Raw genomic sequence first — 21162 nt, forward strand, 5'->3', positions numbered from 1 at the left:
CAATAAATGTTAACAGTCTTATCTGTTTTCTCTCATTTTCTATTTAAAAAAATAGTTTATACACATACCTTTCTTGTTCTACTTTCTTGTCAGGAAGCTCCATACATTGTCATACTGCTTTCTTAATACTCTTTTTCTTCACTCTCTTAGAAGCCCTTTGTCATCCTAGGTTAGTATTTTGTTATTTAATCTTACACCTCATGTATGAAACTTATACTGCCAGACCCTATTTTTTTTCCTTATGACTAGTGCAAATGTTTGGAGGAAAGTACGACCTAAGCAAAACTGATTTAGCTGAAACAACATTACAGTGAATCTTTGTTAGGCATCAAAGGAGTCTTGAAGACTTGTGAGGAAAGGAGAGGGTTCTGACTCTAGGGACCAAGATGGTGTCAAATCTTAGCTCACACAGTCACATCTAAAGAATGAGTTTATTAATGTCCTTATTTCAGTTTCATTTCAGACTGACTCAAGAATCATTATAAACAAAGAACTTGGACAATCAGAGTTAACTTTGGAATGGTTGGGAGAAAGTAAGATTTTAAATCATTAACTCACATATTCAGACAGGCTTCCCAGGTGGTGCTTAGCGGTAAAGAATCTGCCTGCTAACGCAGGAGACAGACATGGGCTTAATCCCTGGGTTGGGAAGATCCCTGGGAGTAGAAAATGGCACCTACTCCAGTATTTTTGCCTGAAAAATTCCATGGGCAAAGGAGCCTGGCAGGCTATAGTCCATGGGGCCATGAAGAGTCAGACACAACTGAGCACACAGCACATTACACACATTCAGACAAAAACTATCAATGTCTAGTGAGACTTTTGTATCTCCATCTTTAATAATCGGCGTGCAGCGATGAACCTGACATTAATTTTGCCTTAAGATCTCTAGCTCATGGGAGAAACAAACAGGAAAATGGACAGTATGGATTAATGCTATAAGTGCTGCTATGAGGAAAATTCCATTTGTGGGCTCTCAGAAGACAGCCAGCTGACATGACAGCAGTTTCTGCTGGTAGCATCTGTTGCTGAGGTAGACCTATTTATTCTCCGCTCTTTCCTTCCTTCTGCTTTGTTTCGGTGGGCAAGGTCACTGCACGGGTATTTGTCACCCCAGTGAGAATCAGAACACTGCAGGTGCCTTTTGCTTCTTGTCAGATGAGGAGCTGAAGGTGAAGCCTTCCACGTATTCCCCGGCACAAACTTTGGACGGCTCAGATGAATAATAATATATAAGTTGAAAACTTTGACACTTGCCTGTGCTCTCAGTTTCACAGTCCTGGATTCTCATTAGGGACACTGAGATATTCAAATTTCCAACTAGGGCTGAAACGGGATATAGTAGAGAAAGAATAAGAAACAAAAACACCTTTTATGAAGATTATTAGACTAGCTTATTAATATGGTAAAGTTATTGTGCGTATAGGGAGCCATTGCAGGCGAAGTATCGTCATGGTCAATATGATGATATTTGGTCATAAATATCAAAATTGTAGTCAATAACACTAACAAAATTTTTCTTGTGTAGATTAATTATTCTCCTTTTACACCCCAGTTAGGATTCTGCTTCTTTTTCTTTATTAGCTTCTTCAAAGGGAAGAACACAGGAAAGAATTGTATGACAAGCAGTTTAGCTTCAGTTAAAAACTTACATGGATAAAATTCTTCAATAATGATAGCTACTTTTGATATTTGCCACATTTTGTGTAACAATCTGTATATATATTATCCCCTTTAATAAAAACAACAGCCTCATCCATCTGTTTTGGAAACAATGGCTGTAAATATAGAAGGACATTAAAAAAAAAAAAGATCTCTGAGCAGCCTGGATAGATGTTAAAATATCATAAGCTAAATTTCACATCATTTGTTATAGGAATAGGAGCCTTTTCTTGCAAGAATTCCTATGCTTCATATATATATATTATATTTAAATTATCTTACATATTTTAATAACTTTGTTTCCTGAAATGTTCATTGAGAGCTGAAATTCTGGAGAATTTGTTTTTTAGATGTAGCCTCCATCCTGGAGCTGAAGAGCACTCTGTTTACAAGTTGATTTTGCACACAAATAGATTAGTTTTAAATCAGTCTTTCTGAGATGTGATTCAAAAGAATATTAACCAGACATCCAGCTATGTTATAGCCTACTCCTCTAAATGTAAGGCCATAAGGAGGACTGACAATATTTTTGTCCAATAACTATTTAACACACTACTTTAACTCCAGTTAGGGAAAATCATGTATTTTCATTATTTATTTTATTTTCAATTAATTTTTATTGGAGTATGGTTGATTTACAATGTTTTGTTAGTTTTTACTGTACAGCAGAGTGAATCAGTAATACGTGTACATATATCCACTCCTTTTAACATTGCTTTTTATTAATTATTTTAAATCTTTCTAAGAAATTAAAAAAATATAAAATTGGAAAGAATAATAGACGAAATACACATATCCTATGATTGACAGTTTTTTACGTATTTTCACATTTGCTTTATATTTTAGTCATGTAAATGTCAATATTACAGATAAAGTTGAATTATATTTTACTTCCATCTCTAAGACCATTATTCACCTCCTTCTACTACAGTTGTATTTTTAGTTTGCATAATATATGATACAGAAATTATTAATCTATATCTTGCTTTTTCCCCGTTCATTGTTTTCATCTTTAAAAATCTATTCATATTAAATATACAGTACAGCGCTACCTTTTACCTACAATATAGAACTCCATTTGTTAGATATGTCACATTTTATTTATCCATACACTTGATAATAGCTTTTGGCTGATTTTTTTTCCTGCATTCTGAAACTTGCCAAATGGAAATTTCTGTCTGAACTTGTGAAAGTGTCTGCATTTTTTTCTAGGGGATAACATAGAATTACTGGGTTTATGATTGTGTATTTGTAGTTTCACAAAGTACTACAAAATTGTGCTATAATATAATTTTTACCAATTTATACTCTTACCAGGAAGGTATGAGTATTTCCATTCTGCACAGTTTCACTAGCATTTTTTATAGTAAGATTTTTTTGTTGTTATTGCCAACCCAATAGTGTATAAGGGTATCAATAATTTATATCTCACTAATTTAAAAAATTAAAAGAAATATAAGAGCATAAAATAGTATCCTGAAACTCCTTCACTAGTGAAAAAGTTGGAATATGTTCAGTTCAGTCGCTGTCATGCCGACTCTATGCAACCCCATGGACAGCACCGTGACAGGCTTCCCTGTCCAACACCAACTCCCAGAGCTTGCTAAAATTCATGTCCATCAAGTCAATGATACCAACCAACCATGTCATCCTCTGTCACTCCCTTCTCCTCCTGCCTTCAATCTTTCCCTGCATCAGGGTCTTTACCAATGAGTCAGTTATTCACATCAGGTGGCCAAAGTATTGGAGCTTCAGCTTCAACATCAGTCCTTCCAATGAATTTTCACAGCTGATTTCCTTTAGGATGGACTGGTTGGATCTTGTTTCAGTCCAAGTGACTCTCAAGAGTCTTCTCCAACACCACAGTTCAAAAGCATCAATTCTTCAGTGTTCAGCTTTCTTTATAGTCCAACTCTCACATCCATACATGACTACTGGAAAAACCATAGCTTTGAACTATATAAACCTTTGTTGGCAGAGTAACGTCTCTGCTTTTTAATATGCTGTCTAGTTTGGTCATAACTTTTCTTCCAAGGAGTAAGCGTCTTTTAATTTCACGGCAGCAGTCAACATCTGCAGTGATTTTGGAGCTCAAGAAAATAAAATCTGTCACTGTTTCCGTTGTTTCCCCATCTATTTGCCATGTAGTGGTGAAACTGGATGCCATGATCTTAGTTTTCTGAGTGGTGAGTTTTAAGCCAGCTTTTTCACTCTCTTCTTTCACTCTCATCAAGAGGCTCTTTCGTTCTTCTTTGCTTTCTGCCATAAAGGTGGTGTCATCTGTATATCTGAGATTATTGATACTTCTCCTGGCATTCCTGATTTCAGCTGGTGCTTTATCCAGCCCAGCATTTCTCATGATGTACTCTGCATATAAGTTAAATAAGCAGAGTGACAATATACAGCCTTGACATACTCTTTTCCCGATTTGGAACCAGTCTGTTGTTCCAGGTCTAGTTCTAACTGTTGCTTCTTGACCTGCACACAGATTTCTCAGGAGGAGGTAAGGTGGTCTGTTATTCCCATCTCTTGAAGAATTTTCCACAGTTTGTTGTGATCCACACAGTCAAAGCCTTTGGCATAGTCAATAAAGCAGAAGTAGTTGCTTTTTCTGGAACTCTCTTGCTTTTTCTATGATCCAATGGATGTTGTCAATTTGACCTCTGGTTCCTCTTCCATGTCTAAATCTAGCTTGAACATCTGGAATTTCTCAGTTCATGTACTATTGAAGCCTGGCTTGGAGAATTTCAAGCAATACCTTGCCAGCATATGAGATGAGTGCAATTGTGTGGTAATTTGAACTTTCTTTGGCATTGCCATTCTTTGGGATTGGAATGAAAACTGACTTTTTCCAGTCCTGTAGCCACTGCTGAGTTTTCCAAATGTGTTGGCATATTGAGTGCAGCACTTTCACAGCATCATCTTTTAGGACTTGGAGGTGAAATAGCTCAGCTGGAATTCCATCACCTCTACTAGCTTTGTTTGTAGTGATGCTTCCTAAGGCCCACTTGACTTTGCACTCCAGGATGTCTGGCTCCAGGTGAGTGATTACACCATCTTAGTTATCTGGGTCATGAAAATCTTTTTTGTGTAGTGCTTCTGTGTATTCTTGCCACCTCTTCTTAATAGCTTCTGCTTCTGTTAGGTGTGTTCTGCTTCTCTCCTTTATTGTGCACATCTTTGCATGAAATGTTCCCTTGGCATCTCTAATTTTCTTGAAGAGCTCTCTAGTTTTCCCATTCTATTGTTTTCCTCTCTTTCTTTACACTGATCATGAGGAAGGCTTTCTTATCTCTCCTTGCTATTCTTTGGAACTCTGCAATCATATGTGTATATCTTTCCTTTCTCCTTTGTCTTTAGTGTCTCTTCTTTTCTCAGCTATTTTTAGGGCCTCCTCAGACAACTATTTTGCCTTTTTTCATGTTAGAGAGGGTCTATGTGAAGACATATCCTAGGAAGAATGGAACCTTTTTTTTTTTTGGCCAGAGAACTTTTATTATCCTGCTTTTTTAGTCTCTCTCTCTGTTTTGTTTTGTTTTGTTTTGTTTTTTGAGACATGTGTTGCTGAATAAATAAAACATTAGAATGTAAATTTTCTTCTTGAAGTAACCCTGAACAAATGAAGGTCAGATTAACTATAGACATTGCTTAGCTTTAGTTTAAATCTACGAAGTTGTTTGTAATTAAGAAACAATTATATCAGATAGCCCTACTCAAAAAAGCTCTCTTTGCAATGCAATGCTCCTGAAATAATTAGAACAGTATAATAATGTCACAAAAATAGCAGTATTGATCAAGAGATAAGATGAGATGCCCCAAATAGATTGAATTATATATAAAAATAAACAGAATAAAATAAACTTTAAAAGCTTTGCATAAATTGGAGAGTTTAATTACTAAATAAACTACCTTTATTATCTTTCATTTTACCCTGAACCCTGTATTCCAAGTATATTGAATTCTTACTTCTGCAAAACTCCCAAGAAGTTTTAACAACTCAGTACCATCATACACATTGTTCTCACCTGTGTGGAAGGGACTGTTAAGAGTTTTCTTGTCATCTCTGGCACATGGACACTCTTTCTCTCCTTCCCACATAATTGGATATACCTTGTCACTCTTGTTACTGGGTTGCAGACAACAGAATGTGAGCACAAGAGACATGTCATTTCTAGGTCTCACCCATAAAATACCCCATACATGGTCTTGCTTTCCCCTTCCCTTCTGACTAGAAACATTAAGTTCTCTCTTGAAGGATAGCTAAGTGGCTTACTTTGATAGACACCCCAGTTATATAAAATTAACTCTTCAGATTATTCAAAGAGGAAAAGTATATATAGCTAACTGTGCCTGAAAGATTGTAGCATTAGACACTATCTGTTCCCCACTCAATTTCCATTTGCCCTTCTATTCATTACTTACTGTATCCCCAACATCACTTGCCCACATCTCCAGCTGCAAAGGTGAATTCCAAATGAATACTCCCACCAGCCAGGAACATCAGAATTAAATAGTTACATAATTGAAAAATAAATATCTATTTGGTTTGAGTTATTATATATACTGGAGAAGGCAACGGCAACCTACTCCAGTACTCTTGCCTGGAAAATCCCATAGATGAAGGAGCCTGGGATTAATACCTCACATATTCAGATGACATCACCCTTATGGCAGAAAGTGAAAAGGAACTGAAGAGCCTCTTGATGAAAGTGAAAGAGGAGAGTGAAAAAAAAAACAAAAAAGCTGGCTTAAAACTCAACAGTCAAAAAACAAAGATCATGGCATCCAATCCCATCACTTCATGCAAGTAGATGGGGAAACAGTGGAAACAGTGACAGGTTTTATTTTCTTGGGCTCCAAAATCACTGCAGATGGTGACTACAGAGATGCAATCAAAAGACGCTTGCTCCTTGGAAGAAAATCTATGACCAACCTAGACAGCATATTAAAAAGCAGAGACATTACTTTGTCAACAAAGATCCGTCTAGTCAAAGCTATGGTTTTTCCTGTAGTCATGTATGGATTTGAGACTTGGACCATAAAGAAAGCTGAGTGCCAGACAACTGATGCTTTTGAACTGTGGTGTTGGAGAAGACTCTTGAGAGTCCCTTGGACTACAAGGAGATCAAACCAGTCAATCCTAAAGGAAATTAGTCCTGAATGTTCATTGGAAGGACTGATGTTGAAGCTGAAGCTCCAATACTTTGACCACGTGTTTTGAAGAACTGACTCACTGGAAAAGAACTTGATGCTGGGAAATATTGGTGCCAGGAGGGGTGATGGCAGAAGATGAGATAGATGGATGGCATCACTGACTCGATGGACATGAGTTTGAGCAAGCTCTGAGAGTTGATGATGGACAGGGAAGCCTGGCTTGTTGCAGTCCATGGGGTAGCAAAGAATAGGACAAGACCAAGGGAGTGAATTGAACTGCCTTAAGTAATACAACATAAAAGCCCATCTGCCCATGTTCCACCAGGGAATTCAATTTTAAAAGGAAGTTTCTGAGAGTCTATGTTGACTTCACCAGCATGAATACTTTCGTGCTGAGTTTTCCTTCACTGAGTTTTCAAATTCTGTTTGTATCTCTTTTACAGTGTTTTCCATTTTGTGCCATCATTATGTATTCATCTGCCTAATTCTCCTTTTAAAGCTCTGAGTGCTTGAGAAAAGTAAACTTTTTCTTTTATTTTTATATACATGTTGTGAAACAAAGTTTCTAAGTTCAACAGTTAAATAAGTAAATATCAGTAGAGGTGGAATACCTTACATAAATATCACATCATGGAAAAGATCAAATGATCAAATATATCAGTTTGGGTGCTCAAGAAGTAGAATTAGAAGTGTAATAAATTTATTGGGGAAAACTATTGTGAAGGATAAAGAGAAAGGGGACAGAAGTAGGCTAGAAGAGTCTTTAGACCCCACTGCAATCAGATACCTGTGAAAGGAGAAAGGGAAGAACGGATTGGGCAGAAAGAGTCTCATATTCTTCTAAAGTTGTGAAAAAGTCAGACAATTGGTGTCCATTAGCAGAAGCTACCTGCTGGAAAATTTCAGCCTTAGGGAGGAAGGATATAGCACTAATACCTCCTGCGTACTGGCTTAGTCATGGACTTGGATTAGCCTGCAGGAAAGTGATAGTGGGTTCACAAAGGTAGCAGTAGGCTATTAGACAGCTAGGTTCTCATGTCTGTTTCTATATGAGATCTGAGTGACATGCTTTCTTAGTAATCATGAAAATATAATATCAAAACTTGAAACTAGGAAAAAAAGATAATTTATCTATGAATGGTCATTAATAGTAAACATTATTAGGCATTATTTGTTGGCCACTTTCTTATTTTTACTTCCTAAATCCAGTTTGTTATTGTTCACTCGCTAAGTAGTGTCTGACTCTTTGCGACCCCAATGGACTGTATTACACCAGGCTTCCTTGTCTTTCACCATCTCCCAGAGTTTACTTAAATTCGTGTCCATTGAGTCAGTGATGTTATTTAACCGTCTCATCTTCTGCTGCCCCCTTTTCTGCCCTCATTCTTCCCCAGAATCAGGGTCATTTGCAGTGAGTCAGCTCTTCCCATCAGGTGGTCAAAGTATTGGAGCTTCAGCTTCAGCATCAGTCCTTCCAATGAATATTCAGTTCAGTTCAGTTGCTCAATTGTGTCTGACTCTTTGCAACCCATGAATCGCAGCATGCCAGGCCTCTCTGTCCATCACCAACTCCCAGAGTTTACCCAAACCCATGTCCATCGAGTCAGTGATGCCATCCAGCCATCTCATCCTCTGTCGTCCCCTTCTCCTCCTGCCCCCAATCCTTCCCAGCATTAGGGTCTTTTCCAATGAGTCAACTCTTCGCGTGAGGTGGCCAAAGTATTGGAGTTTCAGCTTCAACATCAGTCCTTCCAATGAACACCCAGGACTGATCTCCTTTAGGATGGAGTGATTGGATCTCCTTGCAGTCCAAGGGACTCTCAAGAATCTTCTCCAACACCACAGTTCAAAAGCATCAATTCTTCAGCACTCAGTCATCTTTGTGTTCCAACTCACATCCATACATGATGACTGGAAAAACCATAACTTTGACTCTATGGATCTTTGTCGATGATGTCTCTGCTTTTCAGTATGTCATCTAGGTTTGTCATCGATTTTCTTCCTTGGAGCAAGTGTCTTTGAATTTCATGGTTGCAGTCACCATTTGCAGTGATTTAGGAGCCCAAGAAAATAAAATCTGTCACTGTTACCACTTTTTCCCCGTCTATTCACCATGACAAGACCAGATGTCATGATCTTAGTTGTTTGAATGTTGAGTTTTAAGTCAGCTTTTTCACTCTCCTCTTTCACTTTCATCAAGAGGCTCTTTAGTTCTTCTTCCCTTTCTGCCATTAGAGTGGTATCATCTCCATCTCTGAGGTTGTCAGATATACGTCCCAGCAATCTTGATTCCAGCTTATAATTCATCCAGCCTGGCATTTCACATGATGTCTTCTGTGTATACGTTAAATAAGCATTGTGACAATATACACCTTGTCATATTCTATTCCCAATTTTGAAGCTGTCTATTGTTTCACGTCCATTTCTAACTGTTGCTTATTGACTTACATACAGTTTTCTCAGCTGGCAGGTAAGGTGGTCTGGTATTCCCATCTCTTTAAGAATTTTCCACAGTTTGTTGTGATCCACAGAGCCAACGTCTTTTGCATAATCCATGAAGCAGAAGTAGATATCTTTCTGGAATCCTCTTGCTTTCTTATGAAGGAATGAATGTTGCCAATTTGATCTCTGGTTCCTTTGGCTTTTCTAAATCCAGTTTGTACATTTGGAAATTCTTGGTTCATGTACTGCTGAAGACTAGCTTGAAAGATTTTTAGCATAACCTTGCTAGCATGTGAAATGAGCTCAATTGTACAGTAGTTTGAACATTCTTTGGCATTGCCCTTCTTTTAGAATTGGAGTGAAAACTGACCTTTTCCAGTCCAGTGGCCACTGCTGAGTTTTCCACCTTTGCTGAAACTGAGTGCAGCACTTTAAGAGCATTATCTTTTAGGATTTGAAATAGCTTAGCTGAAATTCCATCACCTCCACCTGCTTTTTTTGTAGTGATGCTAAGGCCCACTTGATTTCACACTCCAGAATGTCTGGCTCTAGGTGAGTGATCACACCATCGTGGTTATCTGGGTCATGAAGTTCTTTTCTGTATAGTTCTGTGTATTCTTGCCACCTCTTCTTGATATCTTCTTCTTCTGTTAGTTCCATACCATTTCTATCCTTTATTTTGCCCATGTTTGCATGAAATGTTCCGTTGATACCTCCAATTTTCTTGAAGAAATATCTAGTCTTTTCCATTCTGTTGGTTTCCTCTATTTCTCTAATTGTTAAGAAAGTCTTTTCTCTCCTTTTATTTTCTGGAAATCACATAAGTTTCATAACTTATGCATAATTTACCTCTGTCCTTAGAATAAGGACTCTACCACTTAGAGTCACCCAACATGGTATTGAGAGAGTCAATTCCTAGGTAGGTTGATAAGAAGTCCAGGAGTCCCCAAGGAGAGAGGGGTCTGGAATTCTCAAGGAGAAAGGACAAACGTTTTTTTCGTCTACATTACTTAGTCTTAGCCAATTACACAACTCAGTTTAAACTCTGTACTAGGGATTATACAACAACAATGTATCCTGCTTGAGGACAGTTTCTCCTTCCCGGAAACCTTCTGGCTAATCCTGTTATCTTAGAATGTATATTATGGGAGTGGGTCTGGTAGGATCTTCCTATTTTTAAATTCTAATCTTGTTATCCTAAAATGTAAATTATGGGAGTGGGTCTGGTAAAATTTTCACAAACTTGAGACATTCTTTTGATTCATTGTAATAACTGACTAAAAGGTATATAAATCCATTGCTGACAAGGGGGTACTCTTTCTGCCTCCTTCTGATGTCTATGTCAGAAGCTTTCTCTATCCCTTTTTTACTTTAATAAAACTCTATTACACAAAAGTTCTGAGCGATCAAGCCTCTTCTCTGGCCCCGGATTGAATTCTTCTCCTCCAGAGGCCAAGAATCCTGGAGTCTTTCGTGGTTAAAGCAACAACCTTTCAATATCATATTTCTTTCACTAATGCTTCATTTTAAATAAGTAAGGTGATCTAATTCTTGAAAATGACAGTGGAAGTCTTTTTGCAATTTTCTGACAAAGGTGTGTTTTGTCCAAGAACTACATACTGAATGAGTTGACCTCTTTTCTTCTGTAAATTACTGTCTCTGGATGCAACACCCAGAACTGCCCCCAGTTTGAGTCAACATGCTAGGGAAGGAGAAGTTAGGATTATCACAGAGAAGCCAGGCTGGAGATCTGACCTTACCCATCTAGTGCCTTTCATAATTCTGGAGGTTTGGACTTTTTGGACTCTTAAGGGAGAAACGTGACTTGTTTATAATTTAAGCAAGTTTCGTTTGTATCTATTATCTGATCCTGAAAGCATCTCCTTAAATAATTGGTATATATTTTAAATTATATGAAAACTAACATGAATCAATGATGTATATAACTATGTGAATACCACAACTAAAAATAAAAATAATAAAATTTCAAAGAGGATATGTAGGAAAGATATGAATCTTTAAACTCTTTAAACTTCTGCAAGTAGTCAAAGAAATAGAGTTGTAGAGGCATAATTTAACTTTGATAAATTTTTCAAAACATGATATTCAATATTTGTATAAGCCTTCAGGGAAACTAAATAATTAAATGTAATTTTAAAGCAGTTTAAGCTGGGAGTTTATGGAAAATAAATTTGCAGTAGATATCGAGAGTCTTAAAATGATCAAAAACTTTTGAGTCCTGTCATTTAAATTATAAATATTTATCCTAAGGAACTAATTATAAAATAATATCCCTATAATGATGGCCATTGTGATTTATTTTAATAATGGGAAAATATTCAGCTATAATATGATTACCACACAATGATGAATGACTAATTAAAAGATGTTCTTCAACTAGAGTAATTGTTTTTCATATAAAGCCCACTAAAAGGAGCTACACGTGATACTTGTTAAAAATACAGGCTCTTGATCCCTTATTAGACTTTCTGAATCAGAATCTCTTGAATTTACAAGAATTTACACACTCATCTCAAGATATTCTAATGATCAAGCATTAGGCGAGAAATAATACTCACTCTTAAAATTATAACTATGAAGACCATGCACAAGTATTTCAAAATGTCATTACATTGAAAGAAAAATAAAGAAATATAGAAAATATATTTCTTTGCTATCTGAGCCATCAGGGAAGAGATTTATAGAGATGTAGTTTATATATGTGTGTGTGTGTGTATGTATATATACATGTGTGTATATATATATATACATATATATACGTATATATATATATATGGTGGAGAGTTCTGACAAAACATTGTCCACTGGAGAAGGTAATTGCAAACCACTTCAGTATTCTAGCCTTGAGAACCCCATGAACAGTATGAAAAGACAAAAAGATACGACACTGAAAGATGAACTCCCCAGGTCAGTAGGTGCCCAATAAGCTACTGGAGAAGAGTGGAGAAATAACTCCAGAAACAGTGAAAGATGGATCCAAAGCGAAAGCAACTCCCATTTGTGGATGTGACTGGTGATGGAAGTAAAGTCCAATGCTGTGAAGAGCAATACTTCATAGGAACCTGGGATGTTAGGTCCATGAATCAAGGTAAATTAGAGGTAGTCAAACAGGAGATGACAAGAGTGAATATCAACATTATAGTGAACTAAAATGGACTGGAATGGGCGAATTTAATTCAGATGAACATTATATCTACTACTTTGGGCAAGAATCCCTTAGAAGAAATGGAGTGGCCCTCATAGTCAACAAGAGTCTGAAATGCAGTACTTAGGTGCCATCAGAAGAACGACAGAATGAACTCTATTCGTTTCCAAGGCAAAACATTCAATATCACAGTAATCCAAGTCTATGTGCCAATCTGTAGTGCTGAAGAAGCTGAAGTTGAAGGGTTCTGTGAAGACCTACAAGCCCTTCTAGAACTAACACCCAAAAAAGATGTCCTTTTCAAAATAGGGGAATGGAATACAAAAGTAGGAAGTCAAGAGACACCTGTAGTAACAGGCAAATTTTGACTTGGAGTACAAAATGAAGCAAGGCAAAGACTCACAGTTTTGCCAATAGAACACACTGGTCATAGCAAACACACTCTTCCAACAACACAAGAGAAGACTCTACACATAGACATCACCAGATGGTCAATACCAAACTCAGATAGAGGATATTCTTTACAGCCAAAGATGGAGAAGCTCTATACCGTCAGGAAAAACAAGATCAGGAGCTGACTGTGTCTCAGAACATGAGTTCCTTATTGCCAAATTAAATTGCCAGACTTAAATTGAAGAAGGTAAGGAAAATCACTAGACCATTCAAGTATGACCTAAATCAAATCCCTTATGATTATACAGTGGAAGTGACAAATAGATTTAAGGGATTAGCTCTGATAGACAGAGTGCCTGAGAAACTATGGACGGAGCTTTGTGACATTGTACAGGAGGCAAGGATCAAGACCATCCCCAAGAAAAAGAAATGCAAAAAAGGCAAAATAGTTGCCTTAGGAGGCCTTACAAATAGCTGAGAAAAGAAGAGAAGCAAAAGGCAAAGGAGAAAAGGAAAGATATGCCCTTTTGAATGCAGAGTTCCAAAGAATAGCAAGGAGAGATAAGAAAGCCTTCCTCAGTATGCTATGCAAATAAGTAGAGGAAAACAATAGTATGGGAAAGACTAGAGATCTCTTCAAGAAAATTAGAGATGCCAAGGAAACATTTCATGCAAAATGGGCACAATAAAGTACAGACATGGTATAGACCTAACAGAGGCAGAAGATGCTAAACAGGGGTGGTAAGACTACACAGAAGAACTATACAAAAAAGATCTTCATGACCCAGATAGCCACGATGGTCTGATCACTCACCTGGAGCCAGACATCCAGGAGTGCAAAGTCAAGTGGGCCTTAGGAAGTATCACTACGAACAAAGCCAGCGGAGGTGATGGAATTTCAGTTGAGCTATTTCAAGTCCTAAAAGATGATGCTATTAAACTACTGTCCTCACTATACCAGCAAATTTAGAAAATTCAGCAGTGGCCACAGGACTGGAAAAGGTCAGTTTTCATTCCAAACCCAAAGAAGGGCAATGTCAAAGAATGTTCAAACTCCTGCACATTTGCAGTCATCTCACACACTAGCAAGGTAATGCTCAAAATTCTCCAAGCCAGGCTTCAACATGTACATGAACCATGAACTTCCAGATGTCCAGGCTGGATTTAGAAAAGGCAAGGGAACCATAAATCAAATTACCAATATCCATTGGATTATAGAAAAAGCAAGACAATTCCAGAGTACTGTCTCCTTCTGCTTTATTGATTACACCAAAGCCTTTAACTGTGTAGATCACAAAAAACTGTGGAAAATTCTTCAAGAGATCAGATTACCATACCACCTTACCTGTCTCTTGAGAAATCTGTATGCAGGTCAAGAAGATACAGAACCAGACATGAAACAACAGACTAGTTCCAAATTGTGAATGGAGTATGTCAAGGCTGTGTATTGTAACCCTGCTTATTTTACTTATATGTGAAATGGTGAGTGGGATGAAGCACAAGCTGGAATCAATTTTGCCTTGAGAAATACCAATAACCTCAGATACCCATGTGACACCACCCTTATGGCAGAAAGTGAAGAGGAACTGAAGAGCCTCTTGATGAAAGTGAAAGAGGAGCGTGAAAAAGCTGACTTAAAACTCAACAGTCAAAAAACTAAGAGCATGGCATTTGGTCCCATCACTTCATGGCAAATAGATGGGGAAACAGTGGAAACAGTGACAGACTTTATTTTCTTGTGCTCCAAAATCACTGCATATAGTGACTACAGCCTGAAATTAAAAGGTGCTTGCTCCTTAGAAGAAAAGCTATGATAAACCTAGACAGCATATTAAAAAGCAGAGACTTCACTTTGCCAACAAAGGTCTGTCTAGTAAAAGCTATGGTTTTTCCTCTAGTCAAGTATGGATGGTAGATTTGGACTATAAGGAAAACTGCATGCTGAAGAATTTATGCTTTTGAACTGTGGTATTGGAGAAAACTCTTAAGAGTCCCTTGGACTGCAGGGTGATCCAACCAGTCAATTCTAAAGGAAATCAGTCCTGAAAATTCACTGGAAGGACTGATGCTGAAGCTGATATTCCAATATTTGGCCACCTGATGCAAAGAACTTACTCATTAGAAAAGACACTGATGCTGGGAAAGGTTGAGGGCAGGAGAAGAAGGGGACGAGAGAGGGTGAGATAGTTGCATGGCATCACCAACTGGATGTCTATGGGTTAGAGCAAGCTCCAGGTGTTGGTGATGGACAGGTAAGCCTGGCATGCTGCAATCCATTTGTTAGCAAACAATTGGACATGACCGAGCAACTGAAATAATCTGAACTGAACTGATATTTTTCCCCAAATTAGATATGTCCTTTAAAATCTCTTATGATTACCTATATCCACAAGTTTGTAAATACGTGAATAAATTTTAGATTGAGAACAATTTATTACATATGTACATTTTTTTTTTTTAAGTTATAATGTGAACACTTTCATTAAAGAAGGAAATTACTATAAATGGTATAAAAATGTTACGCAGGTACGAATAATTTATGCATCTCAGTTATAAATATATAGAGATGAAATTTAAATATATAAAAGTCTGAAAGTATCGTTGCTCAGTCATGTCCAACTCTTTGCAACCCCATGGACTGGAGCCCTCCAGGTTCCTCTGACCATGGGATTCTCCAGGCAAGCATAGTGGAGTGGGTAGCCATTCCCTTCTCCAAGGAATGTTCCCAACCCAGGAATCCGACCCGGTTTCCTGCATTGCAGGCAGATTCTTTACCATCTGAACCACCAGGAAAGCTATTTATAGAGATGTACTATATATATATATATATATATATATATATATATATATATATACACTAAATTTACCCCAAAGTTAGATTTGGCCGTAAAAGTCTCTTCCCATACTATACCAAGTTTTGCTTAATATTATACACATAGTTCTGATCCTAAGTTCTCATGAATGAACATAAATAACTTTCAAAATGGATAAAAAAGCATTTAAAGGACATATCAAAATTTGTTAGAAAATATGACTAATAAATTTTTCATCAATTTTGGAAGAATATAATATGAATCTGAAGTTGAAAATTTATCTATTCACAATCGAAAAGGTATTGCAGTTTCAATAAACTAGAAAGCCAAATATTTGCTATTTTTTGGATTATTTTAAATCATGATTAGACATTGCTTAAAGGATCCTTAAAACTTGTACTTACATCTAAAAAATTCTTTAAATGGGCTTTATTCTTTTTAAGTCTGAATCTGTATTAAACATCTGAATTTCTGTCAGTTAAATATATCTGGAAAAGTAAAAAGGTCTACTTTTTTTTTTAATCCCAAGATGATAAGAGGAAGTTATGAATAAAAAGGAGAAGAAGAAATTGCCACCAGTAATATTTATGAGTTTCTCACAGTGTGCCAAGCTATGTTTAAATACTCTGAATTTAAACCTCATTACAAACTTGGACTATAGTACTGTTATATACATTTTATGGATGAACAATGGTAGGCTTACTAACTTGTCCATGGTCTTAGAGTGAGTGAGTGGTGGAGGCAGGATTCAAAATTGCATTACTTTGGGATCCAGAGCTCACACTTTTATCCAATACACCATCAGTTCAGTTCAGCCACTCAGTCATGTCTGATCCTTTGTGATCCAATGGACTGCAGCACACCAAGCCTCCCTGTCCATCATCAACTCACAGAGTTTACTCAAACTCATGTCCATTGAGTCAGTGATGCCATCCAACCATCTCATCCTCTGTTGTCCCCTTCTCCTCCCGCCTTCAATCTTTCCCAGCATCAGGGTCTTTTCCAATGAGTCAGTTCTTTGCATCAGATGGCCAAAGTACTGGAGTTTCAGCTCCAGCATCAGTGCTTCCAATGAATATTTAGGACTGCTTTCCTTTAGGATTGAATGGTTTGATCTCCTTGCAGTCCAAAGGACTCTCAAGAGTCTTCTCCAACACCATAGTTCAAAAGCATCAATTTTTCAGTGCTCAGCCTGCTTTGTGAGCCAAATCTCACATCCACACGTGACTACAGGAAAAACCATAGCCCTGACTAGATGGACCTTTGTTAGCAAAGCAATGTGTCTGCTTTTTAATATGCTGTCTAGGTTGGTCATAACATTTCTTCAAAGGAGTAAGTATCTTTTAATTTCATGGCTGCAATCACCATCAGCAGTGATTTTGGACCCCCCTAAAATAAAGTTTGTCACTGTTTCCACTGTTTCCCCATCTATTTGCCATGAAGTTTTGGGACCAGATGCCATGATCTTAGTTTTCTGAATGTTGAGCTTTAAGCCAGATTTTTCACTCTCCTCTTTCACTTTCATCAAGAGGCTCTTTAGTTCTTCTTCCCTTTCTGCCATAAAGGTGGTGTCATCTGCATATCTGAGGTTATTGATATTTCTCCCGGCAATCTTGATTCCAGTTTGTGCTTCCTCCATCCAAGTGTTTCTCATGATGTACTCTGCATATAAGTTAAATAAGCAGGGTGACAACATACAGCCTTGACGTACTCTTTTTCCTATTTGGAACCAGTCTGTTGTTCCATGTTCAGTTCTAACTGTTGCTTCCTGACTTGTATACAGATTTCTCAAGAGGCAGGTCAGGTGTATTTCCATCTCTTTCAGAATTTTCTGCAGTTGATTGTGATCCACACAGTCAAAGGCTTTGGCATAGTCAATAAAGCAGAAATAGATGTTTTTCTGGAACTCTCTTGTTTTTTTGATGATCCAACAGATGTTGGCAATTTGATCTCTGATTCCTCTGCCTTTTCTAAAACCAGCTTGAACATCTGGGAAGTTCACAGTTCACAGTGTACTGTTGAATCCTGGCTTGGAGAATTTTGAGCATTACTTTACTAGCGTGTGAGATGAGTGCAGTTGTGTGGTAGTTTGAGCATTCTTTGACATTGCCATTCTTTGGGATTGGAATGAAAATTTCCAGTCCTGTGGCCACTGTTGCATTTTCCAAATTTGTTGGCATGTCGTTGTCTAGTCAAGGCTATGGTTTTTCCAGTAGTCATGTATGGATGTGAGAGTTGGACTATAAAGAAAGCTGAGAGCTGAACAATTGATGTTTTTGAACTGTGGTGTTGGAGAAGACTCTTGAGAGTCCCTTGGACTGCAAGGAGATCCAACCAGTCCATCGTAAAGGAGATCAGTCCTGGGTGTTCATTGGAAGCACTGATGTTGAAGCTGAAACTCCAATACTTTGGCCACCTGATGTGAAGAGTTGACTCTTTTGAAAAGACCCTGATTCTGGGAAAGATTGAGGCCAGGAGGAGAAGGGGACGACAGAGGATGAGATGGTTGTATGGCATCACCAACTCAATGGGCATGGGTTTGGGTAGACTCCGGGTGTTGGTGATGGACAGCAAGGCCTGGTGTGCTGCAGTTCATGGGGTCGTAAAGAGTCAGACACGACTGAACAACTGAACTGAACTGACTGCGTGCAGCACTTTCACAGCATCATCTTTTAGAATTTGTAATAGCTCAACTGGAATTCCACCACCTCCACTAGCTTTGTTTGTAGTGATGCTTCCTAAGGCCCTCTTGACTTCTAAGGCCCACTATACCATAGTTATAGAATAATAGAGTTGGACACACCTCGATTTAAATTAAAAATCCACAAACTCCTATTCAGTGTGAAAATCACTTAATTTCTATTTTAGTTTTCAATTTTAAAATTAAAATAATATCAACATAGTGAAAGTAGCATATGGATTTCTTCTTCCCCACTCAGGCTTCTTTCACTTGAATGTAACTGAAGGCTATAGTAATTTCTAAGACCAGTGCAGTGGTAACTTCTTTCTTCAAATTTATCATTCTCGTAAATACCAAGGAAAAAGGGTATATCTAGAAGGCTTCGAGACTACACAGTGATATAATTATCTTCTCATTACAATTTCAGTATTTTTACCGAGAGATCAGATATTATCCACTTCTACCAATAAGAAAAAATGTTGCTGCTCAATAAATTAAATGACTTTAACAAAGTCACACTGATTACAAAAGTAGATTCTAATCCTTGCTCTGCCTGTATAAGCTGTATGTGCTCATTTGCATCTGACTCTTTATGACATCGTGGACAGTAGCCCACCAGGCTTCTCTATCCATGGAATTTTCCAGGCAAGAATGGACCGCTCCATTTTTTCATCTTTGAAATGATTGACTGAAATCATACACTGCACAGGATTTCTGTGAAGATGAAGTGATGTGTTTGAAATACTTGAAAGATTAAAAACATACAAACTTTCTAATCAACCTAAGTTTGTTTAAATGATAGTGAATAGATTCTATTTTTTAATTATATATTGCAAAACATAACATTAACAAATTTTACACAAGAAAACATCCCATAACAAACATATTTGTTCTCCTTCCTCTGGATTCACAATAACCACAAAGTAAAGAAATCACTGGAACCACCAAAACCATTAGCACTACTAGTCAGCTCTCATTAATTGGTTAATTTTTGCTAGCTAGAGGAGGGTTATGTACTCTACATAAACTATTATGTTTTAATATTGATATTGATTAATCTTACTTGAGATTGTATTTGCCCCTTGTGTGCTTTCATGTTTGAATGCTTTAGGGGATAAATTTTGCTTAAATAATTATTATCTATAATAATATTCCTGGTTAAAATAATGTAACTTCTGTGTGTTTATCATTTTATCAAACTCACATGTATGGTTTGAAATTTTCCCAAAGGTTTTTAGAAAGCAATCTGAATGTGTTTCAATGAAAAATTCTCTTATTTTAAGTTAAAACATAAAGTTTTCTGTGTTGACAGCTAGTGAAGAATGATTTGCTTGTCATGTGAAATGGTTGAGTTATAAAGTACTGACATGTGAAACTTACAACAGAAATGCAGAATGACCTTACCCTCAAATGATAAAAATGGAAACTTTGTAATATACTTCTCAAAAGCTATACCTTAACAATGTATTTCAGTGTTTCAGCTCTATAGAGTTCTTCATAATATACTAGATTAAATCAAGCTAACTGTTAGGGACTCTTGAAATGACTCAGTGTCACCTTATCCCAGCTAGAGGAAGGTTAAACAAAGCTGGAACAGCCTATACCAGATGAAATAACAGAGAAAAAAATTACATTCCCCTTCTTTTTTCATCTTTGAATCCAATCTTCTTCTTCCCTATTTCTACCCCTATTTCTTTCTTTGCAACCTCTGGTCTTCACTTCTGTAGTGCTCAGTGGATCAGATTTGCATTAATAAATACATTAGTAATTCAATAACTACAACTGATTTATGTTTAGGCTCATATATTATAATCCATTATGCAATCTAGTATTATTTTGCTTTTTCTTAAGCATAATCTTTTACACCCAAATGTCTTCCATAATCAAAATTATCCAATGTCTTCTTAAAGAAAAATCCATTAATATATTTATTCAATAAATATTGATTAAGTACCTCTATATATTAGGTAATGGACTAGCCAGTTAACAGTGAGCAAAATTAACACAATCCCTGGCATCATGGTTTGTATTCTGAGTGAGATGTACAGAGAAAAGTGGGAGATGGAAAATGAAGTAAACAGACAAAAACAGAGTAATTTAAAATTTTATCTAGTGTTATAAAGGAAAACAAGGTGAAGATGCAGAATACTAAATGTGTTCTACTTTACATAGGGTAATCAAAGAGGAACTCCTAGAGAATAAGGCCTTTAAACTGAGATCTGAATGATAGACTGAGGCATGAATCTACCAAATGAAAATGGTGGAAAAAGAGTACCATACTGACAAAGATTCAGAAGCATGAAGGAATTTGCCATGTTTTGAAAACCCAAAGAAAAACTCTGTTGCTGGAACAGGATAAGCAAGAGGAAAGTGACGTTAAATGAGGCCATACACACAAACAGGAGCAGAAAATGCAAGCCTCATTAGAACATCTAATTTTTAGATTCTATTCTAACCATAATTTAAGACTCAGCTCCTTGATGTAGGATTCAAAGACCTTAAGATATGGCCCCAAATGCATTCTATGCGTTTTCACTCCCCTGCTTTCAGGTACTCGGGTCTGCTTTATTCTTCATTGTGATTTATACTTTTTCTTCTCTAAAATATTGCTGAGGTGGTTTCCTCTACTTGTTGTAAGTTTGTTACCTTAATTCTGCCTGCCAATGGCTACATTATTCAAAGCCTGGGGCAAAGTTCACCTCCTCTGGGAAGCATGTCTAAACTCTAACGGGAGGACCCATGTGGGTCTGTTCCTTCATTCTCTCTTCTTTCCTCTCTTCCTCTACCCTCTCTCCTCTCCTCCTCTCCTCTTTTACTCTATTTCTTTTCCCCCCTTCCCTCTTACTTTTTTT

At 37.1% G+C, this 21162-nt stretch overlaps 1 protein-coding gene and 1 long non-coding RNA gene across 3 annotated transcripts in view; one reads left to right on the plus strand and one right to left on the minus strand.

The window, feature by feature from the left end:
• Window positions 1-21162, plus strand: part of LOC145519852 (uncharacterized) — a 669571-nt gene that overhangs the window by 167666 nt on the left and 480743 nt on the right. The gene's annotated exons all lie outside the window — the stretch shown is intronic.
• On the minus strand, window positions 818-16418 carry LOC145519886 (uncharacterized). Its single transcript, XR_014063999.1, has 2 exons — window positions 16334-16418; window positions 818-1326 (listed from the first exon to the last, which is right to left on the minus strand). It is a non-coding gene; the product is annotated as an uncharacterized LOC145519886 (long non-coding RNA).

This window comes from Giraffa tippelskirchi, chromosome 1, assembly GCF_054371585.1.
Source record: "Giraffa tippelskirchi isolate mGirTip1 chromosome 1, T2T-mGirTip1v1.2.pri, whole genome shotgun sequence".
In the NCBI taxonomy this organism is placed as follows: domain Eukaryota; kingdom Metazoa; phylum Chordata; class Mammalia; order Artiodactyla; family Giraffidae; genus Giraffa; species Giraffa tippelskirchi.